General features: G+C 42.7%; 1 protein-coding gene across 1 annotated transcript in view; it reads right to left on the bottom strand.

Annotated features, from left to right (window-relative positions):
• LOC136882300 (calcium release-activated calcium channel protein 1) overlaps nucleotides 1–12,692 on the bottom strand; it is a 398,148-nt gene extending 385,456 nt beyond the window's left edge. The window contains exon 1 of the mRNA XM_067154870.2: nucleotides 12,528–12,692. The gene's annotated coding sequence lies outside the window, so the exon portion shown is untranslated. The remainder of the gene's footprint in view (nucleotides 1–12,527) is intronic.
• Between the last annotated feature and the right edge of the window lie 878 nt (nucleotides 12,693–13,570).

Below are 13,570 nucleotides of genomic sequence, written 5' to 3'. Positions count from 1 at the left end.
TTCAGATTCACCATCTTTTTAATTATGCTATTGCGTCAGACGGCTCACTTACCCACTGTCCACGTACTATGGTCGTCTCACGAGAAGTCACGTGCTGCGCATGCGCCAATGCCAAGTCTCAAGGCCTGACAATAAACATCGGCTCCGTCCACGGTGATTCTTGTGAACTAAAGTGCTGTTGTGAAGTCACACATTTACTGTAAGTACTGCACAATGAACACGTTGTTGGTAGCTTAGTGTACTGTCTGTTACTCGTGCCGTCTTCTCGTGAGGTCTCGCTGATTCGATGACTGAAATCTTGTGCAATGATGCGACATACAAACAGAGAATGCTGAGCGGTTCTTCCCAATATAAAACAGATAATTTTCAGGGGTCATAGGGTAGGTTATAGAGCCGAGTTGAATTAATTCACGACTATTAACTAAATTACAACCTGTGACAAAAAATTTCGGTGAATGAAGTTAGAACGGTCGATCCGGCAACACTGGCGACACACAACGCTGCACCTGCGTAGCAGCGGGTTTTGACCACCTGCTCCCAACGTTGTTCAGTTGAGCATCTTGTGTGTGTCGTGTAAGACCTGTTTGACACAGCGCGTGTTTAGTGCGTTGGTTGTGAACTGCGAACAGAAACATGAACGACCAAAAGATCAATGTACAGTTTTGTTTTAAGCTTGGCAAAACACCGAAAGAAACGCATGCGATGCTGGTACGTGTTTATGAAGAGGTCTGTGTACGAGTTGTTCGCCCGTCTTCGAGGAGGCCGGGAAAGTGTTTCTCACAACCCCCGTAGCGGAAGACCGGCGGCCGCCGTCAGTGACGAAAACATTGAGAAGGTGAGGACATTAATCACGAACGATCGGCGATTAACTGTGCGCATGATAGCGGATGAACTGCAGATTAACCGTGAATCCGTGCGACAAATCGTTACCCAGAAGTTAGGGAAGAGGAAAACGTGTTCTCGTCTTGTGTCACATCAACTGACTGAAGATCAGAAGCAGGCACGTTTAGACGCTTCACAGGATTTTGTCGAAACGGCGGATGCGACACCAAATTTCTTGAACTGTATTGTCACTGAAGATGAAACCTGGTGTCTCAGGTACGACCCTGAGACGAATCGGCAAAGCATGGAATGGCGTTCTCCGGGATCCCCTCGACGGAAAAAAGTCAGAGCCGAAAAGTCACGCATCAAAACGATGCTCATCACCTCTTTCGATAGTCAAGGCATTATCCAGAATGAATTTCTATCTGAGGAAACGACGTTGAATGCTGCACGGTACATTGAAATTTTGACCCGTTTCATGAAACGTCTACGCAGGGTACGACCCCAATACGCACAACACGGTTCATGGTTCCTGGTCCATAACAACGCTCGCCCACACACAGCCAATGTCGTCAAACCGTTCATGGCAAAAAGGGGGTGGTGCAACTTGAACATCCCCCATACTCGCCAGATCTCAATCCTCCAGACTTCTTCCTATTCCCACGACTCAAACTCGCTCTGAAAGGGAACAGATTTGACGATATTCCTGACATCCAACCAAATATGACGAGGCTTTTGAACACCATCCCAAAGGAAGCCTTCTTGCAAAGTTTCCAGGACATGTATCGCCGACCTCAGCAGTGCATAGTTATGGGAGGGGACTATTTCGAAGGACAATAAGGTCACTGTCTTGCACTGTTCATCTATGTTGATAGCAGAGGACTATTCACCGAACTTTATTGTCACCGGTTGTATAATACTAACATTAATTAAACTAATAAATAGAATTGCCTAATAGCCTACCTTCTTACTAGCTACTTGGGAATTATGTTTTGACTACCTTTTTACTACTGCAAATAAATCCTCCCCTTAAGAAGAGGACAGTGAATACAAGTGGGTATAATTTTCAAATGAGCTGAGAGCGGACGCCTGATAATAGCGTATGATTCTTCCAGTGTGCCATGGTTCTGTATGTCTCGCTGCAGCGGAAGTTCGTCCAATGTTCAGTGTACCGTGAGCTCGCTGTTCTGCGACTCCATTCACTCGGACACTTGAATGACTCGATACACTGCTTCGAATGATATACTCAGTAGCCAACACTATATAGAACACTTGCTTACTACCAGTCCGCAGCTACGAGCCCACTCTAGTGGCACCACGAGCATTTGCCAGGTCAGCTAGGTGTCCTGAGTTCGTGCCTTGCTCGTGGCGTAACCGACTCTCAAAACTATACTGACACGACTCAGGCAACAAGTTGACACATCTAAGCCGGTCCGCAAGTGCGTTTGAGCTTCCAATATTTCAATGCACCTCTCCCCACTCACACCTACTCTCCCTATCTAACTCATACTAAGTTAACTAAGCCCAAAATGCCTAATAAGTCCAGAAGAAACCTGGTGGATAGAGTAGCCGGGTCCCAGTTCACACCTTGCTGCTAGTGACGAAACTTCCAAGGGAGTAACCCAGGCACTCTCTTCCTTCAACTCAATTCGATCCCCGTCACCAGCACTTTCTCATAAATCAACCTCAACAAATTACTCCTACTCTGAAACGGATGATCACAATTACGAGTTCCGCTTCAGATACGTCATGAATCAATCCATTTTCCCAGTCTCAACAAAATGCATAATTCTCATGTTTCCCCTCGGCATCTCAGGACCAGTGCCCATGAATCGGTGCACAATACTGGGAGCCATTACAGATCTCATACCAACCCATATCGCACTGATCGAGGAATCGCTTATGATTACTCCTATCCGAGAATTTCACATGCAAGATCTCCTACAGAGAATAAATTCACTTACAGACATCCCCAAACCCGTAATTATTCACCCCTTATCCCACACCAAAAAAACAGACGAAGCAGAAGAAGAAGGAAAAGAAGAATAGCTACAACATGCTCCCGAATTATTTGTCTGCAGCAGTCAAACTACCCCAATGCTGGCCATGGTGAACATAAGTACTCAATCCACACCTCTACCAGCCCGGCGCAGCCTACACGCCAACAAAATAAGCCAAAAACAAACCTATTAAAACCAAAGAAAAGGAAATCCAAACCGACACCATTATTACGCCTACTCACCCCACGGTCTCACAACACCGGTAGGTTAGATTATTTTTAACAAATTCATCGCAACTGGAAATATCCCGGTGACAATGATCACTTACAGTGGTGTGATAATAAAATAAAGTTAAAATACACCCAACAAAACCAACAACTACTTCGTACAAAAATAAGAGTGCAACAAGCAATTTCAAAGAAAGAAAATATTACAAGAAGTACTACGTTTAACATTCTAAATCCAGCGTCATTATATCCAAATTAACATGTACCTTAGTATTGTAAACACAGCACGTTCATATACACATTCACTCATGCCTCAAATAATTCAGGTGCCTTAATAGTACAATTTTGAGTGTTGCACTAAAATATGACACCATCATATAGACATTTACACCCAATTTACAGAATGCTGGAGTCTATTCACCCAAACTGAAATTCCACCACCCGAAACCCATCAGCAAGCAACATCATCCACACAACCAAAGATATCACCCTTCCGCCCGTCTCCAAATGTGCAACCACCGAGAATCGAACCCGTACCAACCTTAAGAAACCTCGCCGACTACGTTCACTGATTGTCATGTGTTACAACTGCCTACAGTTTAATAATTCAGCGGCTACCTGTACAAATGAGACCTGCTGTAACAGATATGGCGGTCGCCACCATCGCATCGCTTGCACAGTTACAAGGGAACAGGCGCAGTTCGCGAACTGTCACAGCAAACATGATGCGTCATACCCGGGATGCCCGTTCTTCAAAAAAGGAGCCAAAGCCCACGATATCGAGTTATCGAGTCAATTAATCTGTATTATTTCATCAAGGTATTTACATTTCGTAACCTTGTTGTTTATTAAAATGAAGTGCAGTCGATTGGCTGGGTACCTAACCTGCTTTAGTGGAACGTCTGCAGTATTTAGGAACTGGGATGCAGCAATACCTTTACCTCTTAGATGTCCCAAGAATGTTTAACATGAACAACAACAACTCTCTTTGTTCTTCACCGCCGCTTATATATTTATGTGCCCTGATCCCATCTTCACGTAAGCGTCGCGTACACAGCGACGCTGTTTCCCGTGCCAGGCGTTTGTTTTCGCCTCGCGCGGCGAATGTCATCTGTTTGACCTCGCGGAGGTTAACTTGCATATAGAACTCGTGACGTCACAGTCGTCTCCCAGAGCAAACGGCGTGATTACATCTTCCGTTATTTTTCAAAGATTTTAGCAATAAATAACACGAATCAGTTGTGAAACATCTCTGTGAAACTCAAAGACAAATAAGCCATTGACTTGTGGAAATTATCTTCTTATAATAATAAAAGGAAGTGTTTGCGCGCGGTCGGCAAAATCTAAAGCACGCAGAGATCTGAAATTTTGAAGACAGGTATACTCCCTGGCACTATGGGCACTACCTTACTCTTTCTCCCCTGTTCTTAGTTATTTTCTAATTGTTAGGTTCGAGTCAGTGTCGCTAACCATACAGTTACTTGCCGATACGACGTCTTACAGTTACTGCACTATACAGTCATGGATTTAGTTCGTGATTTGCGAGAATTACATATTACCACGGCCGTGTACATTTGCGGGTATAAGAAAATCATATTTTCTTTTTTAGTGGGAGTTTAAATCTGTTTGGGTAATGCCGGGTAAGTAGAATTGTGGTATGTTTGATAGCGTAGCTGGTGTGAAATGACGAACACAGCTTTTTATTACTTACGCTCTTACTTCGTTCAACAGAATTCGATTACGATGTCTAAGAAGCAAGAAAAATCTGCAAGAACTCCTCCAAAAAAAGAAAAGCAACATTACCTCATCTATAAAGATCACTTGAATTCAAATGGAAGGAAATTTCGTCATCAACCTAACTTAACCTAATGTTGTCTTCTCGCGACTTTGGTACGGCTTGCAGGCTTAGCTTCTGTGTATTCTTATTGACTTACAGCATATATACATGTAATATATTTGCTTGTGTGTGTTATTACAGCCTGGTTTCTTCAGTCCGAGAAATAAGAGAAAATTTCAAGAAAGTACACAGCAAAGCAAACTCCGAAGAATGCTGTTATAGTAATGCATATGCCAAAATAAACGCAGAAATATAAAACATTAAATTCAATGAGGGTGAGAGAGAGTGCGTGTATTTCCTTAATTCCTCATTTACTTTCAAAACCGATTTAATTATGAATATCTTGACCGATCATTTATTATCATTTACATGGGTAAGGGAACCTCCTGACATGAAGGTTTTTTTTTTTTTTTTTTTTTTTGTGCTTTCCCACCTTCACAGAGAAATTCTGCGGCTGTACCGTAATTAACGGCACGATCGCTTCCTTCCCACTTCTAGCTGTTTCCTATCCCATCGTCACCGTACAACCTACCTGTGTCCGTGCGACATAAAAAAAAGAAGTTCAAGGAATGCCGTAAATACGGTAATCCTTCAATAAACATTAACTACATTGACCGTCATATCTTGACGGGTTTCAGCTAGTTAGAAATGGAAATACAAAAATACAATCGTTTATAAGCATTTCTGATAATATCGCTTTTAGGAAAATCATCAGCTCTGGATATAGTGCTGTGTGGCTCGCGCAAGAGAGTCCTAGTTTCATGAACTCATGTTGGCGAGTTCGATCCGGGACTCAAATACACCACCCTCGAGTACTGGCACGTAACAGAACTCATGCGGGACAAAATTCCGAGTCTTATATCAACACAGGACAACTACTGTGAATCATGCATGGTTTCCGTCCTAACACACTCAAGTACTGGGAGCAATATCATTTACATATTTAACAAAGAGCGAAGGCTTGAGTTGACAATGTGTTTACTCCGCAACCAGTGTAAATTAGTGTTAAGTGCTCTAAGACAGCGAACTCTAATTAAGTACTCAGAACACTCTTAGTAACTTCGGGATTATGATGGAGCACAAGTAATGGCTGTGTTTATCATGTTCAGAACTGCTAACTATGCAGCTGTGACTGTCTTAATAAAAGCAATGAAGGATTTTGGGAAAACCAGGCAGCTCTATTTGTAGACGAAAAATGAATTAGACATCTGTTTAGAAAGAAGGAAAGTCATCCTTCGTTTCGTGAAATAACCTGGTAGTTATTTACCCCAGGGCAATGCGTACAACTTGATGTCAGATAATTAATATAAAACGTAGCTTGCCGGACATTCGCGGGCACCGAGTTATACTTGTCCCCACTAGTCACAGGAGATTTGCGGTCACTCCACCCGGGGGTGCGCCTTTTTAAACTTAATCTCGGGGTAACCTCGCTAACCTACCTGGGATCCTGCTCGCTCGCTTCGAGAACAGCATTCTTCTCTCGCGCGAAATATTTAGAGACTGATACCTTCAGTCAAAAACAGCATTCTATATCGAAACTTCCCTGGCAAAGTATATATTTATTGATAAACTCAACGAGACTTTCCAGACATTCTGGACTGCCACAAGAACGTTTAACTACATCAAAAAATAACAAAATTAAATTTGAATAATTAATAACACAATATACAATCTATAGCATTAAATATTTGGAAATACAAACAAAATTAAAGAACAATACATTTAGGACATTAAAGGGAACTACAGTGAATACAGATGCGATTTTAAAATTGATACAGATTCTCGTAAAGTGGCGATTACCAAAAGATTGATTCTGGAATTCTCTAAGCCGATTCTGTTCCAGAAATTCATTAAAAAAACCTACTTACATTGCCACGTGACCCTACCATTAAACCCAATACTTGTGTCTCTTCTCAATGGTACTTTCCCCTGTAAAATTCGATTATAGGTGTGTACGTTCCTCTTCAGGCTACCGGTGTGATGCTCTATTCTGAGTGTGGGATCGATTATACAGGGTCTTTATTTATGCTTGGAAGGGACTATATCGCTCTAACTTGACCGCCGATGACAGGTCGCTACCGGCCGCTGGCGCGCGCGATTTCCGGCACTCTGCAGTTGTTGAGAGCTGAACTCCGAGATAGTAGGGTGTTCAATGAAGCTACTGCGTACTGTATGTCGTATTGTATAGTGTTTTATTGTGATTGTGTATAGTGCTGTAATGTATTTGAAATATTCGTTACGTGAACGTGTATATCTGCATAACACTTACATTAAGTGCAGAAAATCGTGCGCTAGGACAAGACAAAAGTTTCGAGCGAAATTTCCAGGGAGACCTATTCCTGTCAATCGGACAATACAACAACTGGCCAAGAGATTCAAACCTACAGGTTCAGTAAACAATAAAAATAGACGTAAAGGTCGTTATCTCCTTACTGAAGCGTGTTTGGTACGAGGATCATACGTAAATATCTGTGGCCCCCTCGTAGCCCAGATTTAACGGCATGTGATTTTTATTTGTGGAGGAATGTTAAAAAATGTAGTTTATGGGAACAACCCTCACACACTAGATGAACTTAAAGACAATATACGACTTGCAATTGCATCCATCAGTGCTGAAGAACTTGTTAGAGTAACTCGAAAACCTCATTAGGAGATGCCTATTATTTTGGCAGCACATGGGGAACATTTTCAGCATAAACTGTAAACATGGTGAGTAAAATGCGTGACAATGATTTTGAGCACCGTATTCTGCCGTACATACGCACGCGCGGTAGCCGGCAACTGAACCGTCACTGGCGGCCAAGGTCGAGCGAGAAAGTTCCTTCCAAGCATAAATAAAGATCCTGTATAACCCTTCTTGCTATCATGTCAATTTTTCCAGTTCTGCCGTTTCTTGACACGCCATAAACCTCTTCGTAAACGGTATAATCCTTGTCTTCTATGAATTTCCGCTCCTGGTACACCCTCAGACCACAAACAACGGAATAATGAACGCTGTTCTTCCTTGGCGCGGCGCAACAGCGCAGGCTGTACTGATCTGATAACGCTGAAACCTACGACAGATGTAGACAACGGTGGCACACAACGTCATAGGGTCAACCTAAAGATAATTAGAGCAAAATTGCAGACACTTATTGAATTGCCCTTGTATTTGATGACACGTATTGATCGTATTAATTCCATTAATGCTCATATTTATTATTTTGGGTAAATACACGAGGGTCGAGACAGGAGCCATAGGGTATGGTACAGGCTGCCTCGGTAATAATGGACTGTCCTCTTTAATGTGTTTCAGAAGATAGTCTATTTAATGCCGTGACATTTTGAGGGGGAAAAATAAGTTTGTGCACTTTTTCACACGGTAATTTTTTCAGACATTCACTGTTTGGCTGTTTTTGAAGAACTCTGACGAATCTAACGCCACCTCGCACGACATCAGAGCTTAGTCGCGCGGCATGGCGATTTTTGTTGCACAAGATGCAACGCATCACCCGACAACGTCATATCGAGTTAAGGGCTGTCAAAATGTCCTAAAAATAAGGAACTGATGACCTAAAACTCATTCCAAGATGTTCTAAAATTACATAAAAAGAATTCCGATTCTGGTGATGATGATGTTTGCTGTTTAAAGGGGCCTAACAGCTAGGTCATCGGCCCCTAAAGTTACGAGGTGTAACGAAACGAAACAATAATTAAACCTTCAAAATTAAACACTGACTAGAACGAAAAACGAATGATGATCAAAACTGACCATGGTTCCGAAACAATCAGTGGATCCAATTCACAATGCCTTCTTTTCCGAGATGATGCTTGTCACCGGCCCCTCATGATAGTACTAATCACTGGTATACCAGACCCATGATGTTCCTCACACAGAGGTTCTAATCACGGCTAACGTAGACTCGTGGTGTTCCTCACATAGTGGTACCAGTCAGAGGCAACGCAGACCCATGGTGTTCCTAACATTAGTGGTACTAATCAGAGGCAACGCAGACCGATGGTATTCCTCACATAGTGGTTCTAATCACGAGTAACGTAGACCCGTGCTGTTCGTCACATAGTGGTACCAGTCAGAGGCAACGCAGACCCACTCTGAACACAGGCGAACCGAAACATTGCAGCGCAGCTTACGGCACCTTTTCGCGCGCAGCCGAGCGCCCGCTCCCCCGCCACGCTGGAATGCACACGATGGTCCTAACCTCAGGTAACGCCCAGACCCGTTGTGATCGTCACATATTGGCAATAACCACAAGTAGTCCCATGGCTCTAATGTCATCACCCCTTGATCGCCTCTTACAACAGGCAGGGGATACCGTGGGTGTATTCTTTGTCTGCGTCCCATACCCACAGCAGGCAATTCCTCTTCTAAATTTAGTTAGTAGGAAAAAGAGGTTTTGAATCTTTTTTATTGTTTGGACTAGTAACCAATAACTGTCATTGGTCTACCGAGCCAGTTCGTTGTGCGGTGTAAGCCTGCATTCGGTCATGGCGGGTTCGAATTCCACCCTCGACAGCCCTGAGGATGGTTTTCCGTGGTTTCCCATTTTTACACCAGGCAAATGCTGCAGCTGTACCTTAATTAAGGCCACAGCCACTTCCTTCACACGCTTAGTCCTTTCCTGTCCCATCGTCGCCAAAAGACCTATCTATGTCGCTGCGACGTAAAGCAACTTGTACAAGAAAAACTTGAGCGGAAAAGGCAACGCTTTTTGAACATTGCCTAACCCACAGAACAACGCATGTGTAGGTTCACTTGGTTACTGATAAATTATGTTTCTTTCTTGCGTGTTCCGTATCAAGAATAAAGCGCTGCCATAAATCAATAAAACAAAAAGACTGTCAAATGCATAACTCACCATTACCTCGGAAAAAAGAGTGAAACATACTCCTGTATTCTTCGTAACAGTTACATTTTTGGTTGGGATTTTCCTTTTCTGTATACGTATCTCTGGCAATGGCGAACTTCCACATACACACTGTATTTAAACTCGCAACACATTATATTTCTACTAAAATTTGCTATACGGTAAAAATTCAATGAATAAATTCTACAAGATGTATTATGTCCCTTGACTTTACATTACTCATCACATGAAGATAAGATACCTAACCTAAACTACGAGATCTCATCTTAATAACAAGTGTTTACGTAAATCCTGATGTGATACATTTAGAGAACAGGTATGCAATATACTTAACAATAAAGGTCAGTCTTTCAACAGCCACAAAGAATGCTCCCAATTTTTATGTTATTACATTCACAAGTGACATTCGCTTAGATCGCCTCAATCTATCAGCTGATACGCTTGGCGTGCTTTCGTCAGTACAGCCTGCATGTAGGTATGCTGACCTTGTTATGTCATCCCCGTACAGGCCGTGATGGCTCTTGGAGTGGTGGAAGGTAAAGGCTTCCACTATCCGTAACCTCGGCATATGATGGGGTAGAGTGGTTGGCTCTACACCCGGCCGCCTTCGCCCCCAGGAATTAATCGGGTACTCATTTTTGGTGTAGGATGAGTGAACCTCAGGGCCATGTGCACCTCCGAAAGTAGAAATCTCGTTGCTTAAATGTTACGACTTCGTGACGGTGATTCGAACCCACGTCCTTCCGGGCGAACCGAGCACGCCTTTACCGCCTCGGCCAGGCAGCCCGTGACCTGTTATGTGTAACGTCATAAATATGGCTATCACATTTCGAAAATATCATATAAATGTTCTGTAGACATTGAGAAAAGTCATGATTTTTGCATCTAAGTTTTATTTTGGAAATGGTAGAATTCGTCCTTTAGATTAAAACGTTGTTGAAACACTAATTGGCGATGGTATGCATAGACAATGGTATGATGATAAACGGGGTTAAAAGTCAGGTTGTGAGTTTCACAAATAGGAAAAGTCCTCTCAGTATTAATTACTGCGTTGATGGGATGAAAGTTCCTTTTGGGGATCATTGTAAGTACCTAGGATATAAGGAAAGATCTTCATCGGGGTAATCACATAAATGGGAGTGTAAATTAAGGATACATATCTCTGCACATGGTTATGAGGGTGTTTAGGGGTTGTAGTAAGGATGTAAAGGAGAAGGCATAGAAGTCTGGGACCCTCACCAGGATTACTTGATTCAAGAACTGGGAAAAATCCAAAGGAATGCAGCTCGATTTGTTCTGGGTGATTTCCGACAAAAGAGTAGCGTTACAAAAAAAGTTGCAGTGTTGCAGAGTTTGGGCTGGGAAGAACTGGGAGAAAAAAGACGACGAGCTGCTCGACTAAGTGGTATGTTCCGAGCTGTTCCAATGTCCTTGAAATCATTTAAGAAAAGGTTAGGAAAACAACAGATAGGGAATCTGCCACCTGGGCGGCTGCCCTAAGTGCAGATCAGTACTGATTGATTGATTGATTGATTGATTGTCCGCTCCTTTACGAACCCTCATAAAACATGCAAATACAGTACTAAAGCAGTGTTACCGAAAGAAAAAAACCGAAATTTTATCAAAATCCTAGTTCTGCTTATTGTTAGGTGCAGTATACTCGCTCAATAGGCAGCGTAATGACCTTCCTTTCAGAGGTCTCTGCGTTGTATTCTTGATCGGACTCTGGCTCGGAGACTGAGTTTGTGCTGTCTTCATTTACAAACGGCGGTGATTATTGCTTTAAGAGGAAGTACAACTCGGTAACCATCCTATATAACACTAATCAGAGTGAAAACAAAAGAGATCCGACACTTCGAAAAATGAAGGTATCGGCCAAAGGAAGACAAGGGCCATGATGGGCGTGAAAAAGAAGGACTCGCTAGGATTCGCAAACCTAATACCGTCGGGGTCGAAAAGAACAAGAGTTGACAAAGTGAGGTCGGATAGGATAGATAAAAGTGAGGAGCAATGCCACGACTCGGTTCAGGGCCCCGTGGTCGCCAATACACGCTCCCCCAGTTCAGAGCACTTGGGGCCTTCATTTACATACAACACATCACACTACAGAAACACACGATAGTGAATGCATCCTTCCGCATACTGCAAATTAGGTCTCAGGAAGGGCAACCGGCCGTAAAAATTATTTTAAATTACACGAAGTGGCGATCCCCTTTAATTGGAAAAATGCCAAAAAGAAGGAGAATATTTATCAGTGTCGTAAGTTTAGACAAGAAATTATTTCAATGTTAATACTATCATGTGTTTGTTACGTATACCGCTCCGGAAGCAATCTACGTCTCAAATAAGGGTGAGTAGTATGTTGAAAAACACTGCCTTACAGAATTTCTTTGAATTTGTTAGGTGGATTCTCATTCACTGCAAGAACGACAAACCAGGCGTTTTATTTTAATCCTTCAGATTTGAAAATAGTAACCACGAAGATAGTTTATGAAATATTGATGAAATAAATTCATATATTCCCTAAACAAATTACAGAGCCTTACTGCATTTGAAACACGTCACCTTTCCCTCGTTGGTCCGTTTTTCTCTACAGAATACATTTGTTTTGTAACGTCAGATTCTCTATCACAGAAAAAACGACAAACGAGGCGTCCTATAAATTCTTATTCCTTGGAATTACCACGAAGATAGTTTATGAAAGGCTGATGAAATAACCTCTTTTCTCAATACTTCAGAAAACAAAGAGTTCTAATTCATTATGAATATGACTTACCTTTTGTTGTGATGACCAACTGTTCCAGTAAAAGACAATCTGTAGAACAAGACAAAACAACAGCACACAACACGCAAGTGAGAATATTTCCGTTCACTGTGAAAGCACAACACAACACATGAACAGAGCGAAAGGCTTGCTTGTTCGCCGTGCGCCGACTGAAGCAAGAGGCGATGCCAACAAACTAAAACGTAATCGAGTAGCGGGGAGGGGAGGACCCTTCCCCTCTCTACGCGACCCGGGTAGAGCAGGATGGGCCTGTGCCTGCCTTGTAGCCGACTGATACCAGCCATTGAGCGCAAAGGAGCAATTTTCTGTTGTCTTCGATCTTATCTCAGGTAGCCTTGTATAGGGTCGCAGAAATAGTCCGATTTCGAAGGACGGAATAAAGTCATTGAACGATGATCTCTGAAGGCACATTTTGATGTTTACCAGACAAAATTAGTTGAATCTCAGCCATAAATCACGCAGAAAGATCCGCTTCTCAACCAACTGATATAGCAACAAGGATTGACACACAAGCGACCTTGATGGTGTCAGATCAAAATTTCTGCACACGATAGCGCGATTAGTTGTTATTATTATTACTGTAGTATTATCATCATAATTTCAGATAACTACCCATGGCATCCCCTCACTGGCGTAGCCAAGGGGGGGGGGGGGCAGTGCCAAAATATTTCCTGAAACTAGAGCGAAGATCAGCCGTTGTTTTACGTACGGTACAAACAACTTAAAAACGTACGCCAAAATGTTAAGTTAATGTAGCGACAAGAATCTACTAGCAGGGCTCAATAGGGCCATACATAATTCTCCATATTTGTACTGCTTGAATGAAAGGAAGACACTTAGGATTGTGATGCGCGGGGATATTTCCCTGTAGAAGCCTCAGTATTGGGAATGTAACCGTGTGTTGACAAATGTTAAGGCATGAAGAAAGGGGCAATTAGCAGGGGATTACTCAGTAGGGGGCCGGAACGTGACCACCGAGATAACGGGGGGCCACGTCCAAAAACAGTTGCAGGCTTACAACATCGTGTCAGCTT

Source organism: Anabrus simplex, chromosome 10, assembly GCF_040414725.1.
Source record: "Anabrus simplex isolate iqAnaSimp1 chromosome 10, ASM4041472v1, whole genome shotgun sequence".
NCBI lineage: Eukaryota > Metazoa > Arthropoda > Insecta > Orthoptera > Tettigoniidae > Anabrus > Anabrus simplex.
The sequence above is the reverse complement of the archived record's forward strand: the minus strand, read 5'-3'. Positions and strand labels throughout refer to the sequence as shown.